At 51.8% G+C, this 18,364-nt stretch overlaps 1 protein-coding gene and 1 long non-coding RNA gene across 4 annotated transcripts in view; one reads left to right on the forward strand and one right to left on the reverse strand.

Moving 5' to 3' along the window:
* Positions 1-717: 717 nt before the first annotated feature.
* LOC123460294 lies at positions 718-18,361 on the reverse strand. 2 transcript variants are annotated; one of them, XR_006636875.1, is made up of 5 exons: positions 18,070-18,359; positions 10,085-10,159; positions 8,730-8,834; positions 8,302-8,408; positions 718-1,063 (listed from the first exon to the last, which is right to left on the reverse strand). It is a non-coding gene; the product is annotated as an uncharacterized LOC123460294 (long non-coding RNA). The 2 variants fall into 2 exon arrangements; XR_006636876.1 differs by lacking the exon at positions 718-1,063 and adding an exon at positions 5,719-6,199 and having other exon boundaries at positions 18,070-18,361.
* Positions 11,203-18,364, forward strand: part of Satb2 (SATB homeobox 2) — a 206,846-nt gene continuing 199,684 nt past the window's right edge. The window contains exons 1-2 of one of the 2 annotated variants that reach the window (XM_004653597.2): positions 11,203-11,427; positions 15,509-15,590. The gene's annotated coding sequence lies outside the window, so the exon portion shown is untranslated. Of the gene's footprint in view, positions 11,428-11,908; positions 12,172-15,508; positions 15,591-18,364 lie in introns of those variants that run through there. The other variant, XM_045148526.1, reaches the window with a different exon arrangement.

An 18,364-nucleotide genomic window follows, 5' to 3' on the forward strand; every position in this document is an offset into this window, starting at 1 on the left:
AGTAATAAAAACAAATGGTCGTTTTGCAGAAGGGGCTGGAAAGGATGAGAGAGTTGCTCCCTTAAGTGCTATGGTCACCCCCCAAAAAACTGGGGCTTATATCGTGGAAGAAAGGTTCTAGCTGGAGTCTTCCCAGGCTGGTGGGGAGTATTGATTGGAAGAAAGCAATCAATTTGTGTTTGGTTTCTGGGAGGGAACATAGAGCAAGGTCATTCAAGTTTTACTGGCTAAGTGCCAATAAAATTAATTAATGTAAATTAATATAATTATCTATTAGTTACAAATAAATTAATGTAAATACCTAAGCAGAGCTCACAAAGGACAAAATGTTGAATCAAAAAGATAAGCCAGTGCACCATGGTGGTAATGCCTTTAATCCCAGCACTCAGGAAGCAGAGGTAGGAGGATCACTGTGAGTTCAAGGTCACCCTGAGACTACATAGTGAATTCCACCTACCCCAGGACCCATGTAGATGCACAGGTGGTGCATGCATCTAGAGTTCTTTTGCAACAGCTAAAGGCTCTGGTGTGCCCATTCCCTCTCTTTATCTGCTTCTCTTTCTTTCTCTCAAATAAATTAAATAAATAAAAATTAAAAACATTAAGCACTCAGCCAGAGAAAAAGCTAGCCACAATAAGACCAGCACAAGAATTTATGAACCAGATGGAGAATATAGCCCAGGTAGCTATTTTCTTTCATAAAATCAGACCGCTATAGAGGGAGGAAGATAGCAATATTTTATTTCTTTGTTAACATCAAACAACATCATCCACTGTGCAACTGTAATGCAGAAGAATCAGAGAACTGTTTCTGGAGGTCTCCCAGCCATGTGGCACAACACCTTGTGTCTCTGGAGCCAGAAGCAGTGCCCAGGGGACAGTCAAAGCCTCTTAGCCTCTAGTCCATGTTATAGAACGCCACTCCTAGGAACTGCATGATGAGAAGTTCTACACACTAAGCTCAGCCTGCTGTGAATGACTTTGACGTGGCTTCTTCTCATGGTGTCCTGCTAACGTCCACGGAGCCAATATTCAACTCCTTATCCAAGCTCAGTCATTTTCACTATTAAAGAATGTGAGAGAGAGAAAGAAAGGTGGAGGAAGAGCAGGAGAAGGAGGATTTAGATTAGTAATTGCTGAATCTTAGTATATATTGTGAATATTTTCAGTTTTTACTATGTTCCAGGAACTGCCTGTGCAACTAACATATGGTATTTTGCTTAATCCTACCCATTCTGTTAACTATTTGTATTTTGCTCATTCGACAAGTAAGGAATATGAGGCTCATAGAGATAAACTGACCTCCCAAATTCACAGTGCAAGTAAGTGACAAAGACCAAGACTGAATCTATAAGTTTAAAATCTGGGAGCATGATTGTTAATTTCCCTTCAATATTTCCACAAGTTTTCAGAGTTATTAAGAGCATTGCAGGAACACATAGACTATTGTTCAAATAAACTTACCTTCTAAAAAGAGAGTCATTTCCTGTCCCTACTCCAAATACACACTGGCTGGAGAAGCTCTTTAAAGATCCTAGATCTCCGCCCCTCCACCCTCCACCTCACCCAACAACTTCTCCACTGGTCTTTGCTGGGGAAGAGGGAGGAGGAGAGGGGAAGGGAGAGGGAAACAGAGAGAGAGAGAATCCTTCTTCCTAGGCATCCCTCATCTGATTTCTCCCTAACAAGGGAGTTCCTAGTATCCAGCCCTAAGAAAAAGCCCTGAGGTAACACAAGCCATACTCTGGAAACATTCATTTTCTTGTGGAGAATGGGGGAGAAGAGCTACACTTCTGCATGCCCTCCCCTGCTCCAGCACAGACATGTTAAGGGTCTTGGCAAGCTGGGATTTCTTAAATCCTGCTGCTAAACCCAGAGGATTGAGATAAATGGATAGAAAACTTGGAAGACAATGCCTACTATTTCTTGTAATGGGGGGGGGGGCAAGGAAAACAAAGTAGCTGGCAAGTGGATAGTTATGTTTAGAAGGCACTGTGGTAAATCTCCCCTGCTCCAGGGCGCAGCCTCCTCAGCCCCAGCGAGCAAGGGAGCGGAAGTCTGAGGTTTGCTTCTGTTTAGGTATTTGCAGCGTTGCTGTCTGTCATGAGTGGTTAACTCTTGGGCAGATGGTACTATGTAGAATTTCTCTGGGCTGTTTAGGTTGGTTTGCATTTTTAACAGGACTCGATTAAAAGTCTTTCTCCTCAAAAACCAGTCCAGTGGTTGAAGCTGAAAGGAGCCCAGCTTTAAAATCCTCTCACAGAAAACCAGTGACAATCAGAGTAGCTTCTCTATTACATGTCTCAGCTGGGAGCCATTACAGGTTTAAACCAGAGGCAACTCCCAAGACCACCCCCAGCCCCCATGGGAGGTCACTGGGCCAGCCATGGACCAAGAACATCCCTTGTGAGATCTGCAGTGGGTGCCAGCTTTCAGGGGTACTGTGGGGTTTCTAGGACCCCAGAGCAGCATTTACTGGTTCACATGTTTGAAAACCTCTTTCCCATGAACGCCCTCTCTTCTTCCAGCTTCCAACTGGACAGGCTAACCAGAAACTTAGTGCTTTTTGACTTCTAAAAGGTTAAAATTTGATGGACAAATAAAATGACTAGATTGCAAAAAGGCAGGTGGATCAGCTGAGTGACTTCGATGTCATCCCATTATGAATTTCAGTAAGCATTACTTCTGAATTGTCAATTTTATCAGCTAAATGTAATTTTCGTGTGTGTGATACATTAAGTATTGCACATCTCAGCCAATGTATGCTTTTCCTTCTTCTACCCTATTCCCAAAGGACTTTGAAGAAGGGAAATCAATAAATCAATAGGTACCTTGTCCAATACCCATTTCGATGACATCACAGCCCCATTTGCTAAAGATCAGGCATTAGTTACGGAAAAAGACAGAGACATTGTCATTTGCAATGTGTCTCTTTGCCTTTGTGAACAGGAGAAGAGGGGTCTTGTAATGAACGATTTTTGTGTTGACCATATTAGAAAACAAAAGAAGGTAATTAAAGAGATGGTGACAATGCCCTTTGTCTTGTATGCATTAGGTTGATCATAAAGCCAGGGTGTCAGTGTTATTTATTTATTTTTGGCTTACTCTATAGCCCGTTTATCCACACCCTTCCCCTAGTACTGCAAAACCAACCTTTTCAAAATTAAGCTTCAGCTTCACTTCAAAGACAATCCTAAAAATATGTATATGCACATCCCTTTTGGGTCTTGAAAATAACTCTGGAATTTAACATGTATGAACTTATAACAGGGCTAGAGAGATGGTTTGGTGGTTAAGGCACTTGCCTGCAAAGCCCGAGCTGTGCTCAGCTCCCCAGTACCCACGTAAAGCCAGATGAACAAAGTGGTGCAGGAGGCCCTGGCAACCATGCACTGTTCCCCTTCTCTTCAGACAAATGGATTAGCTTAAATGAATATACTCATGTATACCAAAGTAGAACAACACACTGAAATGCTTAGGTCTGATGTATGAGAAAAAGTTATGCATCTTGGAAGAAATCCTTTGTGATACTACAAGTCTCACCTTTTTTTCTGTCCATTCACAAGTATGTAATATCTAATATTCTCAAATAGGGGTAAATGATAAATGTTTTTGTCTACTCTTTCTCTTAAGTATTTTAATGTTATATGTCACCCATGTCTAAACTCAATCTTCGTTTAAACCTAACATACTACTCTCACTCTGAAGGACCTTCCAAATTTTGTGATGATTACAATGATGGTGTTCGTATTAACAGTATAAATAAGAGCATTAAGGAATATGCCTCACCAGGGACCCTAAGCTGTGGAACCACAATGATAACCACCAGTGTCCCATGGTCATAGCAGTGCGGAGCCGAGGTGGAGAGGAGAGCACCAGGGGCAGCTCCCGGCTCAGGGCTCTCTCCTCTGCAGATATTGCCTTCCCACAGCTCAGGTCGTCATCAGTGAACTACAGCAGATGGCCAGATGACCTTGAGGTTTGCTCTCACATACGACATCCTTAGCTTTCATGATTCCCTTTGAAGAAGCTCTACACGTGTGACCTCAGGACAGCACCTACCCATTGTAGGTTTCAAGAGAAGGATGGATTTGGTTTTAGTGGGAATAATTGACCAAGAATTCTGTCTTTGGTTCTCATCACAGTGTAGTCAACTGCACGGGACATGGATTAACAGTTCAGCAGCCAACAGCAGTCCCCTTGATCTTCGATGAATACTTTTTTCCTCCTTTCTTGTTGATGTTTTTAGTTAGCATACAAAATAATGGGGTTTACCATGGCATTTTCATGCAGTTATGTCGTAATACATCTATGCATCTACCAAACCCTGCTTTATCACGCCTCCAAGGAATCTTCTGAGAGGTGACTGAAGTTGCTGGGAGGCAAGAGAGGGCTTCTGTTTCTGGCATTCAGGCAGCAAGCCAGCAGGGCTCGTCTGACCTACTGTGTGCTGGGACTACCTAAAATTCACAGGTATAAATGACTTGAGAAGTACACAGAAAGGGAAAAATCTCCTAAACTATTTGAACTGAAACTCGAAATTTAAATCCGGGGAACTAAGACTAGTTTCAACCACAGGTGTCTATGCATGGGGGGGGGGGGGCAGAGAAAAATACAGACATCGATATACATGTGAGCAAAGGTGAACTTGCTTGCTAACTCATGCAACTACGCTGCTCTAGTTCTCCCCTGTCTTCCTCGTTCTAACGCAGCCAGGAAGGAGGCGCGGGCCAGGCCTGCTCTGCTCCTGAACGGCGGGTCCCCAGCGCAGGTAAGGAGGTCATGGGCAGAAAGCGTCCGAGGTAGACCATGGTGAGCAAAGCCCACTCGAGGCTGGGACCCAAGCGGCTCTGGAGACTGCGGCGACTCCCCCTACTGGGAGTCCAGAACAGCGCCCGTGGCAGGGTCCGAGCCGTCACAGCTTCCACCCAGCTGCGGTGGCTTCGAGGGTGGGATCTGGAAGCTGCAGTCCGTCCGCGGGGAGGAAGCGCTTGGCCGGGGTAACGAGCATTTTCCTGCACAAGCAATTAACTGCGAATAAACACGTGAAGCAACGGTTCAAGAGTGCAGCCGGCGTTCGCGGAGCCGCTCCAGCATGCACTGTTGGGAAAGAAGCGAGGCCTAGGAGGGAAGAAGGGGTGGTGGAGGGGGTGACACAGGGGTGCAGGGAGGTGTTCCTTCAAGCGCTCCCTGCTCCCCGACTGCACAGGCCCTTCCAGTGTGGGCCCGTCTGCGATTGTGCCCACTACCCAGAGTCTGTCTTCGCGGCCTGGGATCTGCGTGCGCGCCGGGGTTGTGGGCACTCGCGACACCGGGACAGAGCGTCCCTGCGGACCCAGCCTCTGCGCTCTGGCGGGTCCTGGAACACCGGACCCCGGGGGTGAGAGCGACCCTGCGGGGGCCCAGCCTCCCCGCTCTCGCGGGTCCTGGCAGCACCGATGGTTAACTGAGGCCTTCACGCTCAGGGTCTCAAGTGGGCAGGGGAGGACCCCAGCCCAGGGTCCGTGGCCTTCGGAACGACTCTCCTGTGTCTTGGGTCCCAGCAGCGCCTCGGGGCAAAGCAGTTCGGGGAGGAAGACTAAGTGGAGCGCAGTTTTCCAAGCAGCAGGGTGTGTGCAGGAGCCCGGGCCGCCAGCTGGCTTCCTCGCGCGCGCGAGGGCGACGCTGGCGAAGCTCCCACGAACGCGCGCTCTGAGAGCCTGGCGCGCTCGGCTGGTCCGAGAGCTGGATTCTTGGTGTCGAAGCGTGCCATGACCCCTCCCGCTCCGAGGTCCAGGGATAGTCTGAGCGAACAGGGCGAAGGATTTGGAAGGGAGTCGCGGGGGAAGTCAAATAAGAAAATCCTAATCCAATCCTGGGGGCATTTTTTTCCCCACTCCGGAGTCAACTGGTGGACTGTTAACAGCCACACCTTATAAAGATATGCGCATGATAAAGAGAGATAGGAACAAAGGGGTGAAAGTTTGATTGGTGCAGGGCGTCTTCGCCCGGCTCCTGCGCTGGCCAAGAGGGTTCTGGATCCAGCACAAAGGGTGCCTCACCTGATACCCTACCCAGCCCCAACAGCCTACGGGCCTACGCGGAGCCTAGCCTAAGAACCAGGGTGGCTGAAACCGTGGGCCAAGTTTCAAGAGGGGAGAGGCAGAAGTTCGAGGCGTCGCTGGAGGCTTTCCCGGGATCCTTGCACGCGGGCTGCGACCTGTGAATGGAGTCAATTGCTTTTGCTGTTGCGGGGGGAGGGTTCTCCTGGGTCAAGGTCGCCACCAGAGGTGGTAAAGACCCTCCTGGACTACCCACACTTTATTGCCCCACTGGGCTGAGCCGAAACCATAGCCTGCACCCTTTTGCAGTCCGGGTAGCAGCAGGCTTGGTCCTGAGACCAGGGGAGGCCCGGGGCGGGGATATGGGGGGGGGGGGAGGAAGGGGGTGGAAGGGGGAGTTAGTCTCTCTTTTGCATGCTTCCTTTTTTCTCTCTGACTTCAAAACACGCCAGTGATTTGGCACTTGGGTGTAACAGAGTCCGACTTTCTAAACTACCCCTCCCCACTTCCCTGTCGGCGTCTCAGTGTGCACCCCCCCCCCATTCAAACACACCTTACTCTAGCTCTCCTCCTAGGTTCCGGGAGAAGGGTGAGTAATCCGAGTGAACAGGGACCTGGGGCTGTCTGTAGCTCACCCGCAAGCTAACAGCCTGGGGAAGGGTTCAAGAAAGTGTTTCTTTCTGATGTTGCTGACGTGCGGGGCCTTCCGAGGAGCTGGGCTTGTTGCCCATTAAGATGAGGAAGCCAGAGAGGATCTGGGGCTGTGTGCGCCTCGCCTGGGCAGCTGCCCTGGGCTCTCTGCGCTCCAGGCCCCTGGACTCTGCCAGGGGCCAGGGCTGCCCACCAGAGAAACTGGAAGCTAAACAACCTCTCAGCCCGTTCCCCCCCCCCCCCCCCGCACATCTAGTGGCTGGCTTTTCTGGATTTAGGAACCCAGAGCCGGGGAAGCAGCTGCAGGAGGAGGAGGAAGGTCAAAGGGGTGTGCGAGGTTAACTTCCCCCAGACCTGGAGGGGGCGGTGGGAGCTAGGAGAGCCAGGCTCCTGGATTGCTTCTTTTAACAGGTAAATTAGGTCGCGGGATCTAGAGCGGTGACGACCACCCGGCCGGGCAGCGCCCTTTCCTGTTATCAAGACGTTTAACCCCGAGGCTGTGTGCTGGGGACCTCCCTTGCCCGGGACCTCCCTTGCCCGAACAGTTTCTCTGCGGACCTTAGGGGCTGTTCCTTTCCGCGACGGGCCGGGGTTCCTGAGCTGGGCCCCTCCTGGCCTCCGAGGAGCGGCCTTTACTGGGGCGAGGCTGGGGGAATCCGGGCAGGCCCTGGGGCCTGTGGGTTCTCGACCGCCCACCTCTGCGGAATCCGGTTCACCGGCTGGGTCTCCCGCAGTCCCCAGGGTCACCTCCCCCCCACCACCACCACTTGTCTGAAACTTACCAGATTCCAACCTTAAGGCGGGGGGATGGAGGGGGAAAGTGTTTCATATACAAACCGATCAGGGTATTTGCAGATAATTGCGAATGTCAAATACTCGGGCGCGATGACAAAATGCAGGGGTTGCCCTGGGGGAGGGGGAGCTGTGCCTGAGGGGCGGGGGGTAAGTGGCCAGCTCAAGGCAAGCCAGGAAGGAAGGAGGTGGTGGTCGTCCACAGCTACCCCACAGTCGTTTGCCTGTTCCACCCCTGGCCGTGGAGTTCAGCCTCAGATACATTTTCTGAGTCCGCAATGTAGCCGGCTCAGCAAGGAGGTAACAGGGGAGGTACACACCAGTCCAGCTCTTCCCAACCCCGAGCACTTCCAGCCCTAAGCAAGCAGCACACACCCGCCCATCCGCTGGCCCTCCAAGCAAAGGCAGGCCACGTAGCTCTCCCACAGCTAAGCCAAACTGTCACCCACCCCCCAGGCTTGACAAGCGGAGAGGAGCGAGTTAGAGTCACGGGCCACTTTGGGGCCAACAGCTGCACCCTTTCACAGAAATGAAGACGGATGTTGGGGCGGGGTGGGGGGAACGAAGACAAAGGTGAATCCGCCCCAGTCCTCCTACCACAGTTGAGGGGCCATCGGAACTCCGGGAGTATTCTGATCCAGCCAGAATACACCCTAACAAGGTCTCAGCCACAGCAAAAAGCTCCCTATGGCTTTCTGGACATACACTCTTAAGAGACCCTCCTCCCCGCTCCCTGCGGGCGCGCTCAGAATGTTTCCAGCGCCTCTAACCTCGCGAAGGGGTTCCAAATCTACTGGCATTCGAAGGGATCACTTACAGATGGCACAGTGACCTGGTGGTGGCAGATTTGTGGCTTTGGGGCTCTGGAATCTCGGGTGGATGGCAGGAACGTGAGTGTTGGCCAGGAATGGGGGAGCGTGAAGGCTGGAGATAGGAAAGAGAAGAGCAGTAGACGAAGGTTCACCGCACACAGCTTAATAACCCGCATCGCAGGCAGCCAGCTCTAGTGATCTGGCCCTGGGTCCTTGGCCAACGCGTTAAGGGTGGACCTGGCAGCCCCCTTCTTTTCTGAGGGCGGAGGAATGTGGCTCAGATACTTCCTAAGACCCAAGGAGAAAAAGGATGGCCAGAGAATGCATGCTCAGCAGCTGCTGGGCAGCAGGGGAAGCAGGGGAGGAAAGGTCTACAGCCCACTGGACGTCTGTCCCCTGTCCCTCTCCCCACCTTCTGGCCCCTTCTCCTTACACTGAGTCACTGAAGTTGAAGTCAGAGCATTCCTAAATTTTAGACTCCAGTTCCAGAGTTCTCGATGACAAATGAAAAAACAACTCCTTAGCTGGAGCCAAGAACCTAAGAGAGTTGGGGGGGATTGGATAGAAAGTTGGAAAAAGTAGAGCTGTGCCACCCCCCCCCCCCCATTTTTCAGCAAGTTAAAACTTCTGGAATGAAAGAGGGAGGAAGCAAGCTAAGGCCTCAGGCTGGAGAGTGCTCTATAGCAATTGGAAAAGCTGATCTGATCTGCAAGTAAGAGTGCCCAGCTCCAGATCCACTTGGAGCTTGGGGCACCCAACTTTTCTCTTTATTGCCCAGAAGGCCTCCATCTAGCCAAGTGATTCTGACTTGAGGTTCCTGGAACCCCAAAGGAAATTCGCTCTGGCCCAGTGACGCTGGTGTGGAAGGGTAACAGCGAATGTCCCTAGTCTCACGGCCAGCCCAGGGCTCCCCCCACAAGAGCAAGATGTGATTCTATTTGACTTTCCAAATCAAAGTGTATTGATTGGAACCCAAAGAGTTCACGGCACATAACTATCTTAATTAAACCTGCTGTAAACAGACAAATCACTTCTTGTTCTTGTAGTTAGAGCTCGGGGAGATCGGCAGCAGGTCTGGCAGAAAATGGGCTTCGGGAGGGGTGCCCTTAAAAAAATAGGGGGAAGAAAGTGCAAATGAGGCAAAACTAGAAAAAGAATGAAAGTGGATTTTCCACATCCTCAGAAAACAGCTGAACTGAAACCAAAACCCACTATAGCACCCAAATAATGAAGAACAAACAGGGTCCCCAGAGAAGTTCTGTGTTGCCCAAGTCCAGCGTAGGACCAGCAGTGGAAAGGCGGGGAAGCTAGTAAGGTCCCCAGCTCACTGAAGAGGTGGAGGTGCCTAAGTGGCTCTCAATGATGCCTCAGGCACTGCACTTAATCCTTCCATCTTTCCCGTCACTTCCTCAACACGAGTAATTCACCCCTCTCCAACGTGGTCTGCTCAGGGAACAAGGGTCAGTCATCCAGAGCTCCTTGGGCACCAGCACTGGGTGACAACTGGGTGTCAAAAGATGCCTACAATCGAGGGCAATGGATAGTCTTCTTAGGTGGGGAGCAGTTAGAGAGGAAAGCCGTCTGCAGGAAATGCTAAAGATTTGTTCAAACTGCTTGCTTGTGGCATAACTGAGTACCAACGTGGGCTAAGGCAATCTGATGGAGAAACAGAAGGGCTTCTGCACTACAGTGCTCCTACTTACTCTAGATGTCGGGGACAGAGCCAGGGGAGGTCAAACAGATGCCACTTTTCTTCTTGAATGTGCTAAGGGTCTGGAGGTTAGTTACCTGGCAACCTTCAGCGGACTTTGGGTCTCACAGCTTAAATCCATTCCAACGAAGGGAAACCCACCAATTTCCTATCTAAAAGTGGAAAGGAAACTTTCTTCAGAAGAAGACACAGGGGTTATGAATGCACAGATTTGCTTTTTCTCTGGTAGCTCCAGGCATCAGCATTTTCTTCCCTCCTTGACTCACAAACTTGAATCCCATTTCTTTTTAATTGACTATTTAGCATCCGACCCTCATCACTAATGTAATTCCTAAATACTCCCCATTTCGTTAGGTTGACATTTATAACTACCACTGATGTCGCGTTTAGCAAGGAATTTAACTTCAGGTAAGTATTAGCATAGCATTTCTCCAACAAGTTTTCTTAATGCTGTCTTTAACTTCCATGCAGTATTTTTTTTTTAATCACGATGGCTAGTGGAAAACATTTAGATTATTTTTAGGTTTCAGAAATTTTGGATAGGTGGGAACAACTCTGCAAACACCAAAGAAGTGGTTATTGACAGTTACTCCACACGAAAGATCTTTCATATTTTAAAATTAGGGCTTGATTCACAGGTAAAAATTTATTTATTGTTAGAAATATGGTTAAAACTTGTTAAAAATAAAAATGAATGCTTAAAATGTATTATAGTATGGACTATTTTTTACTAAAAACAACAGATATCGCTATAATCCATGAGGCGGAATATAGTGAAAGTTAATTAAAATGCAAAATATTAAGGAAACAATTCAGATTTCCTATCACATCAAATGAGAAAATCTTCCAAGATCTTCTCCCCTAATATTTGACTTGTTCAACTTGAATTGTGAACGTTTTTCTCCTCGGAAATGATGACAATTGACCTTTCCTAACTCTAGAACAGCAATCATGCTTACTCTGCAGGCAAAAGACTTAGAAACAACTTTCCCACATTCACACTCACGCAAAAAACACACTGTAGTTGACGGGTTTTGTAAAGTGGGGAGAGAAAAGAGAGAGGAGGGGGACAGCAAGCGAGAAAGAAAGAGAGAGAGAGAGAGAGAGAGAGAGAGAGAGAGAGAGAGAGAGAGAAGAGAGAGAGGAGAGAGAGGAGAGGAGAGAGAGAGGGAGGGAGGGAAGTCGAGCTTAGGTAACCAACAAACCCAATTACTAGGCTTTATTGATACTAAAAGGAAAAGTTCCCCTCATAAAATTTCTCTGAGCTTATTAGTTATTTAAATCAGCCGCAGGGCTGGACGAGCGACGCCTGGGGCGCCTTCCCTTGGTTCCTGGAGGTGAGCAGCCAGTGTCGGGCGCTGACCCACCAGCCTCCTTAGGTGCTGGGCACCAGGGGCGAAGGCTAGCGCGGCGAGCTGAGGTGAGCCACTTGGCAAGGGGCGTTGGGCCTGGCATGCTTCGATGGGCTCCGCGTCCTCTACAGTAGGACACGGGCACCACCACACTTCAGAAAAGAGCAGGTCACAACCCAATAATGAGGATGTGAGCCAGCAGGCCAAGTGGCAGCTCTGGTGGCACTGGGCACAGGTCCCCCAGACTTGGGCTGGGCCGGGCTGTGGAACCGGCTCAGGCATCCAGAGCTGTCTCCCTGGTAGGTGTGGGCCTGGGAGCTTTATAATTGGGTGGACACCAGGTGAGTTTTATACCTTTCTGGGTTGTTCCTTTTAATAGCTCACAATTCCACTGTGTGTGTGTGTGTGTGTGTGTGTTTGTGTGTGTGTGTGTGTGCGTGCGCGCGTGAATAGGGTGGGTAAAGAATTGAATTTATTTAAAATAAGCCCAACCATTCCAGTCAAGTCCGCTAAGCCCGACAACACGGGCAGCACCAGGTGATGCCCAGCTCTGCTCGACTGGTCCTTAGGACTGGCAGCAAAGGGGCCGCTTCGTGGGTGGCAGAGGACAGTCTAGCCATTGCCTAAGGGGCAGCCACCTGGACTTTAGCCTGGGTGTCAAGCCTTGAATGGACTTAAGAGCTTGTCCTAGGGGCTTCCTGCAGCCTCGGGAACCGTCGATGCTTCCGCCAGGGAAGACTTTGAGGTTCCCTGCCATTCCTAAGAGTTTGGATGGCTGAGGACACTGACGACCCTCCTCACCCTCGGTCCTAGTAAGTGCCCGGGACTTTTGGTCCCCGCAGCTTGATTTTTCAGCCTCTCGGAGTGGTTCGAGCGCACTCGCGCCCTGAACTGCAGTGGCCGGAGGTGAAGGGGGGTGGGGTGGGCAGTGGCCAGGGGTGGACGCGGATTTCACGGTGCAGGTAGGCCCGCCTGGAGTTTTGAGTTTGGGGTGTTGATGGAATGCGATGCCATGCATTTTCAGGTGACCCCGTCCTTAAGAGGGATTGGGACAAACCGTAGGCAAGGATGTTTTGTTTGTAGTCGAAGGTGCCCTGGGCCGGGGACCGCCCCCCCATCTTTCACCCCAGGACTCGACGCGTGGCGGCGGCCGGGCGGGCTTAGCCCGCGTCACAGGTTTCAAACGCAGCCCACGCGGTGGCGCTGTCGGGAGACGACTCCTCGAAGCTGGGCCGGGACCCTTGCCTGTGACCCGGTCTCCAAAGTGGAGGGCCCTTGACCACCGGCCATGGCCGTGGGTTTTTAGTCTCGGGCCTCAATCTCTCCGTCACGCTCGTTTTCAGAAGGAAAACGAGGCGAATTCGGAGCGCGCCCCCAGCTCGCGCACCGGAGGTGCGACGGGGAGGGGGGGGGGCTGGAGAACGGAGGCTCCTTTGGCTTCCCTCGCCCCTGACTCCCCACATCATTTACAGTCGACTTCTAGGAATAGATACATTAGCAGCGGCGTCGTTTTCCCGCTGAGCTGCCGCAGGAGGAAATCAACTATTAAGACACTCCAAAAGAACGGCCCCCAGGAGTCCCTGGGGTGCGAGGGGGGAGAGGACATTGCCTTGCGTCGTTAGGAGTGCCCACAGTCCCAAGGCCCTCCGTCTTCCAGGGCCTCCCATCCAGCAGCTGGGGACCAGACGTCCAAATCTTCCACCGAAAGACTGCCTCAGCTCTGAAATCTGCCTTTTTGCTCTCCTCCCTCTGGGTGGGCAGTACCCATATCCATCTACTGGGGACCCCAGTCAGAAAGTTGGGGGTCCTCACCTGGGACAGTGCACGGACCAAACATCCAGCTGCCCTTTCTGCCCAGTGGGCTACGCTGCTGTGGGGTGCCCTGACAACCCCCAAGGTCCTTCGAGAGCTTAGCAGTCTCGCCACCATTCTGTACTTGGGCACACCTCAGTCCAGGCCTCAGGGGCTCTTTCCTTTGCAGACCGGGGGAGGACCTCCAACGTCCCTACCTCCGGTGGCCCGACGGCAGCCTCGCCGCTCCGCCCCCTCCCAGACCCCAGAATCGGCTGCAGACCCAGGCTTCATTTATCTTTGCCTGGCGCGGGTTGATCTGCAAAGGCTCTGATGCAAGTGAGGAAGCGGTGCGGATAACTAAGCAAGCGTCCCTCGCCTCTGTGCTCTGGCCAGCCCTTTAGAGCCGTCCGGGGAAAGGACTTGAGCCCATCCTAGCCCACCTGTCTTTCAAGGCTCGTCCTCTCCCGCGCATTCTGACTCAGGGCCCTGGTCCACTTGGCATATCGGATTTGCGATCTAAGCCCGTGCCAGTACGCTGTCTTTGGAAGCGTTGGTCGCCCAACTTCTCCACGGACAGTCCTAGGCAGAAACTGGCTTCAGAGTCGATGTGGGCTTAGTAAGAAAGAACCGATTGATTCCCTCCCACCCTCTTCCCAACCCCCGCAGGGCGACTAGCGACGAAGTTGGCCCAGTTTTGGTCCTAGAAGCGATTGAAGGTTTCTGACCTTGGCGGCTCCTGTGAAGTTCTAACTGTGGGTCCTGTGTGGAGGGAAAATGCAGCACAGATTGCCAGGGCTTTTTGCGAGAGGCAGCGCACCACTGGGAGGGCCTCTTTGCTTAGCTTGACAGAACTTGTAAGCCTGTCAGGCCTGGGGTGAATGCTGGGCCTTCGCGGTAGGGCGGTGGTGAGCTCTTGCGCCTTGCGCCTGTCCTACACCAGGATAGTAGGGCCTAGGCAGTCCTGAGCCTGAGTGGGTGATGGAAAGTTGTCCTGGGTGGCACGGGCACAAGAAGAAATCAAACAATGTTGTCGTTAAAAGTGCAGGCCATAAGAGGAAGAAGAAAGGCCTGGCATGGCTTAGAAAGAAAAGAAGCATGGAAAAAAGGAAACTATGCACATTTGAATTCACCTACGAAGTTTTTTTTTTTTTTTTAAATATTAATCTTAGCGTGATTGTGAAAGATAGGCGACCTTTTACTAAATGATTTTTTTTTTTAAAGTTGGGGATAGTAGAAAGGGGGAAGTCTGAGCAGACCACCTACAAAAATGTCACTTAGAAGCAAACTAAGAGGTAAAACTGTACCAACAAATGCGAATTTTATGTTTTTAGCACTTAGCAAACTTTCTCCTAATGCAAAAGACAAAAAAAGTTTTGGGTCAAAATATTTGGAGACAAACGTTCTTATACCATTTTTTTGGTAACATGCGATTTTGTTTCAAAAATGTTTGGAAAGAAATCATCACGAAGGGCACAAAATGAAACCAAACAAAAATTTTAGAATGATCATCATATTTATTTTCTGCTTCTAAAAGGGAGAAAATCCTAGCAAAGGGCAAAAATATCACTTAAAATATCTCAGTGCAGAAACTAAACAAGACTGAAATAATCGCTTTAGTTGAAATAAAATCAACGTAAAACGTGTTGAAATGAAAACATGATTTGAAGCTGACAAGGCTTTTATTAGGCGTAAAACTAAAGGGTAAAAAAAGAATCACAAACCTTTCTAGAATTCATTTATAAATTGAGAGAAATTTGTAAAATGTGCTGCTAAAAATAAATCTACAAACGTTCAAAATACATTCCCAGTAAAAACGTATTGAATTTGACATTTTTTGTGTATGTTAAATGTAAGTTATTTCTTAAAATGTAATTTTAAAGCCTTTGCATTTTCATCCCAAATGATTGTTTTTTTTTTCACTACAAAAAATGAACAAGGAAAAGCAATAAATTCGAAAGGGTGCAGAACTAAGCCACAGTACACATTTAATTGTACTGAATTGTATACTTCATTTAAATAGCCTTTCTCAGGGGTTTAATAATTTAGAATCAATAGATCTCCTCAAAACATAATAAAATATTTACCCTTTATAAAATATTAACTAATTAACAATACTGCCGTGTTGTTTATAAGAGTGTTACTGCAGTCCTGCAATCATGCTGTTGACATAACCTGTGAGGTTAGCGAAATGATCCTTAGCGAAATGTAAATGAAGATCTTCAGTCAGTAGTGTTTATAAAATAGCTCATTAATGACAGGAGAGAATCATTCCAACCATTCGCATCATCAGATATAATAATAGTGACGAATCAGACAGGAAAGATCCTCACTAAACGATTTGCATTTTTTTTCCAGAAGTACTGAAGTCCTAATACCATCAATTCTTCTAAGTTCCTGGACATTGATCTGGAGGTGGATCCGCAGTTCCAACACCAGGGTAAGGAGGGAAATGGGGTTACTATCGTTAAGATATTAATAAAATAAGCGCCCTTCCCCATTTTGAAACCGGGCTAAGTTTGCCTGTGGTAGTTTTTTTTTGCAACATCCTCTTCTCATTTTGATTAGCTACTATCATAGATTTTAGGAAGAAAAAAAGTTTGTCGATCAAACTTACAGTTTGCTTCTCTGTTGCCCAAACCCTTTTAAAAAGCTACCATCACAGGTTGATTTCCTGGAGCCACTTTACTCTCCTCGACTTTGAATTTTCTCTAACCCTTTTGGATGGGGGTGGGGCTGGGGGCGCTGAATTTGGGGAAAGCAAACGGAGTAAAGGAAAGGTTGTCTAAATCTCCCAGGGTGTCTGCCCAGTGGTTTGCTACCCAGCTTGCTTCCTTTCTCCGGCGGGCTCAGACAGCTTTCCCGGGTCGCCACGGACTTCTTGGGAAGTTGGTGGGCGGCTCCTGGGTGTGGGACTCCCAGGGATCCGGACACCCAGACCTAGGCCAGGGACAGGTTTCCTTTCTGGGACCCTTATGCTTCCATCAGCTGAAGCCTTCCAAGTCGTGAGCATGCCTCCCGTGGGGACTTGGGTGCCCATATGCGCGGACAGTAGCCTACTCCTCGGGTTCTCTATCCCCCTTCTCAGCTTTTCCGCGGTTACCGCGCGAGGCCGGGATTTCCAGAATTGCCCTGGAGCGCGTTTCCCGAAATTGAGTTTAGTTTGGCCCTCTGGCGCCGCCGTACAGCCAACGCTTCTTAAGGGGGAACCTGCGGCTCTAGCTACGAGTAGTGCGAAAGAGCTGGGGGGTCTAGGGAAATTGGAGTGGGGGGGTGGCAGCCGAGGTGCGCTGGAGGGACAAGAGGCACAGCCGGCTCCGGGGGGCTTCCCAGGCGCCAAGGCCGGCAGGGACTCGTCCACATTTTCACGCTAGAGGTCCTAGCGGCGAAGTCGCCGACGCCCCAGGCGTCTCTCGGGGGCTGCGGCCCCAGCCCACGTGCTTTTTTTTTTTTTAAGGAGGTCCGCGCTCGAGCGGGACGGTCAGGACAAAAGTGCGGCCGGGAGCCGGGTGTGCTCGGCTAGCGCTGGTGCCACCTTAAATGATCGCGGAGGCCTGAGCCCCAGCTGCGTGCGGCTCAGGCCCCGGGAGTCCCGGAAAGTTTGTGGCTCTGACCTCTTCCCGGGACCCGCCGGGGACGCTGCGGCGCGGCCTCGCTCGGGGCCGCGGGGAGGCTGGCTTCTCAAGGCACAGCTCCGATCGCGCCGAAACCCGGGACCGAAGCAGCTCGGGGGAGGGGGTCCTCGGGAGTCCTCCCCCCACCCCAGTTCCGCAGCCCGAGGCAGGGCCGCCCCGGTGCTGACACCGCCGCCGCGTCTTGGCCACCCCGGGCTGCACCACCCGCGCCGCAGGGATGCCATGCACGGATGCACCCCGCTCTGCGCCCACCAGGCATCCCTTACTCCCGTGCCACCCGCAGCGCAGCAGGAGGTGGCTTCTCCCCAGGCATTGGGACACCGGTGCTATTGTTCCCGAACCGTGGCCGTGCCGGTGCATGACGGCGAAGCGGCCTTATGTGCGCCGCGGCGGTGGCCCGGTGCGCAGCGGGCCTGGCGGTCGGCTCCGCGCGGAGGGGGAGCTCGCTGGCCGGCACCGGGAAAAGTTGCTTGGAGGGGCGGAGGCGGTGGGTGGTGGGCGGAGGCGGTGGGTGGGGGAGGCGATCGCCCTCCTATCTCCAAAGTCGAAAGTATTCCGCGCAGTTAACAGAGCCCGGAGCTCAGGCAGCCGCTGCCCGCCGCCAGTGTGCCGGTCCGTGCCTCTATACCGGCAGACTCGGCACCGCGCGACCGCCTTGTCGCCGCCGCCTCCGCGCCGGGACCAGTGCGCCTTAGGGGCTGGGCGAGGCGGCCGCGCCCTGGACTTGCCACAAGGAGGAGGACCAGACCCTGGGCCCTGGCGCCTGCCAGAAGCACCCAGACGCACCCAGCTGCGGGCTGCGGCCACCACCTCGCGCTGCACTCGGTCCTCTGCCATCAGCGTTCCTTCGCCGCCCCGGTGCACGAGGTCCTTGTCACCCCGCTCCCGCCGGCGACTTTCCCCTTCTTCCTCCTCCTTTCTCCCAGCTTCCCACCCACCCCCACCCCACCCTCTCGCCTGTCCCTCTGCCTCCTTCGCAGCCCCGCCGCCGTTGGGTCGCCGTGCTCGCAGCGATTGATTGATTGATGTTTAATTTCCTGCCAGGCGGGCCCCCCTCCCCCTGCAACCTCCCCAACCCTCCTCCCCGCCCCCCACTCCCCTCCTTCATTGCGGTGGACCAGTCTGGCTTGGGTTTAGATCCGTTCCCCCCCCATTCCCATCCCGAAATAACCCAGAGACTTCCCCTACCCCCACCCCAAATTATTATTTTGAAGGCGCTAGATCTGGGGACGGAAAGGGGGAGGGGGAGAAATCGGAAACCGAGGACAACCCAAAAGGACTCACTTTGCCTGATGACTCAACGCAACTAATAATCATCTCGTCTCAGTGTGTGTGTGTGTCTCTCTCTCTGCGGCTCGTCAGCGAGTCCAGCTCTGGCTTCTGGCAGAGGCGACCGAGAGCTCGGAGAGAGGCTGGAGGTGACAGCTTGGGCGGCCGCTGCGTTATCTCGTGCGCGCGCGCTCCGGGGGTCCCTGCGCCTTCTCCACTCTTGGTGACACCGGCCCGGCGGCTCCGGCCGCGCCTCCTCGCGAGCTAGCGGCACTGCGAGCCCGCAGCCGCCGCCGCCGCCGCCTCCCAG

Source organism: Jaculus jaculus, chromosome 4 (genome assembly GCF_020740685.1).
Source record: "Jaculus jaculus isolate mJacJac1 chromosome 4, mJacJac1.mat.Y.cur, whole genome shotgun sequence".
NCBI classification, from domain to species: domain Eukaryota; kingdom Metazoa; phylum Chordata; class Mammalia; order Rodentia; family Dipodidae; genus Jaculus; species Jaculus jaculus.